At 42.8% G+C, this 2,500-nt stretch overlaps 1 protein-coding gene across 2 annotated transcripts in view; it reads left to right on the forward strand.

Moving 5' to 3' along the window:
* Nucleotides 1-1,526: 1,526 nt before the first annotated feature.
* Nucleotides 1,527-2,500, forward strand: part of LOC123505656 — a 24,814-nt gene continuing 23,840 nt past the window's right edge. The window contains exon 1 of one of the 2 annotated variants that reach the window (XM_045257267.1): nt 1,527-1,636. The gene's annotated coding sequence lies outside the window, so the exon portion shown is untranslated. The remainder of the gene's footprint in view (nt 1,637-2,500) is intronic. The other variant, XM_045257269.1, reaches the window with a different exon arrangement.

The following is a 2,500-nucleotide window of genomic DNA, read 5'->3' on the forward strand; positions in this document are numbered from 1 at the left end:
AAGAAAAAAAAAAGCTTTATACATCGAGGCCACAGGATGAGGGGAGGCATGCAGTTAGCTCTCACTAGAAAGGTAAAAACACTCTTGATAACCCGTGTAACTTCAACTACAGCCTTTTGAGTGTGGCAGTGGAGGAGCGGCGCAAAAGGTGTGTCAGTGTAAGTCTCTGTGTTGTCTCTCGCGGCGCCTCACTGACTCTGACGCTCTGTGACCCTCCCAGCCAGCCAAACCCAGCACAGCCCAGCCAGACAGACACTCTATCTGTCCCTCTCTGCTGTTACAAAGGGGGCCGTTTTCTTTTCAGTTCCCCCTCTATAGCCTTGTTTGGGGAGACTTTGGCATTTTGAGTCCTCCTCCTTCTCGTTCACTTTATCTTCTTGTTTTTATCCTTTTCGTATTTTTTTCTGTCTCTTTCCTCTTCCACCTCTTCCTCCTCCTCCTTCTCTTCTTCTTCTTCTCCTTCTCCTTCTCTTCTTCTTCTTCTTCTTCTTCTTCTTCTTCTTCTTCTTCTTCTTCTTCTTCTTCTTCCTCCTGCTCCTTCTCTTTCAAGTTGGTAAATTGTCATGCAAGAATGTAATAAATGTGTTTTGCTGTTTGAAGGTCCTCCCTAATGCATCTTGTCATTGTTTTTCGTGTCCTTATGTGCATTAATATCAACATCATCATCATCATCATCAATATCATCATCATCATCATCATCAATATCATCATCATCATCATCATCATCATTTTCAATTTTTTTTCCCTTGTTTTATTTCTTCTTTTCTTTTCGTTTTTTTTTTCTTTCTTTGTCCTTGTTGTTGTTGTTGTTGTTGTTGTTGTTGTTGTTGTTGTTGTTGTTGTCACCACGTATTGCTTTATTATTTGTGCATTAATATCCTCTTTGGCTCAGTACTTTTTCTTGTTCCTTTCCTAATATTCCTCTTTTTTCCTTCTCCTTCTCCTCCTCCTCCTCCTCCTCCTCCTCCTCCTCCTCCTCCTCCTCCTCCTCTTCATCATCATCATCATCATCATCATCTTCTTCTTCTTCTTTCTTTCCTAACTTTCTTCTTTTTTTTTTTTCTTCTTCTTCTTCTTTCTTTCCTAACGTTCTTCTTCTTTCTTTCCTTTCTTCTTTTCTTTTCTTCTTTTTCTTCTTCTTCCTTTCCTAACCTTTTTCTTTTCCTAACTTTCTTCTTCTTTTTTCTTATTATTATTCTTATTCTTCTTTTCCTAACCTTCTTCTTCTTCTTCTTCTTCTTCTTCTTCTTCTTCTTCTTCTTCTTGCCCTGCCTCTAACACAACGCGCTCTTCCGTCTCCGTGCTGGTGTAGGGACATATTTCACTACCTTGACATCAGACAACAGCGAGAAATAAGGAGGGCGACACAGCGTGATAAAGAAAGAGGAAGATATCTTTAAATGAGAAAGGCAGGACTCTTCCCCTCCCCCCACCAAAAAAAAGAAAGAAAAGAAATTACTACTGAGAGAGAGAGAGAGAGAGAGAGAGAGAGAGAGAGAGAGAGAGAGAGAGAGAGAGACGTGTGGGGTGAGGGGGCGTGGCGGCGAGGTGGAGGGGGCGCGTGGCACAGTGCCGCCTGGAGTCAGTCTGGTCCTGGTGTGCCGACCACGCGGGTGTCTCCTGGAGTGTTGATCAGGTGCCCACCATTCACTCACGCACGCACTCACGCACACACACTCACGCACTCACACACACACACACACACACACACACACACACACACACACACACACACTGTCACGCATTCACGCACGCACGCACACACACACACACACACACACACACACACACACACACACACACACACACACAAATATGGACACACACACACAGTACCTTTTAAATGTGTGTGTGTGTGTGTGTGTGTGTGTGTGTGTGTGTGTGTGTGTGTGTGTGTGTTTTGCAACACACACACACACACACACACACAGTACTTCCATCCACTGCTTTGTACTATAATCCATAACTTGTGTGTGTGTGTGTGTGTGTGTGTGTGTGTGTGTGTGTGTGTGTGTGTGTGTGTGTGTGTGTGTGTGTGTGTGTGTGTGTGTGTGTGTGTGTGTGTGTACTGGTGGAAGATTACCTCCTCTACTCCCTCTTATCGTGAAGTGAAAAGAGGAAAGTAGAAAGAGAGGACGAAATCACGCACGAGAGAGAGAGAGAGAGAGAGAGAGAGAGAGAGAGAGAGAGAGAGAGAGAGAGAGAGAGAGAGAGAGAGTAAAGGGGGGTGCTCTTGATCTGAGAGTCTCACTGTTATTAATGGTGGAAATGACTACCTGTGTTGAGATTTGTTGAGAAAAGTGCACGATTTGATTTGACTTGATTTTTTTTTTTACTTTTAGACTGAAAATGAAAGATTGGGAAACTGAAAGATTGGAAGACTGAAAGATTGGAAGATTGAAAGATTGGAAGATTGAAAGATTGGAAAATTGAGAGATTGAAAGACTAAGATTGAAAGATTGAAAGACTGAGAGTGAAAGATTAAAAGATTGGAAGAATG

The sequence above is a fragment of the Portunus trituberculatus genome, chromosome 18, assembly GCF_017591435.1.
Source record: "Portunus trituberculatus isolate SZX2019 chromosome 18, ASM1759143v1, whole genome shotgun sequence".
Classification (NCBI taxonomy): domain Eukaryota; kingdom Metazoa; phylum Arthropoda; class Malacostraca; order Decapoda; family Portunidae; genus Portunus; species Portunus trituberculatus.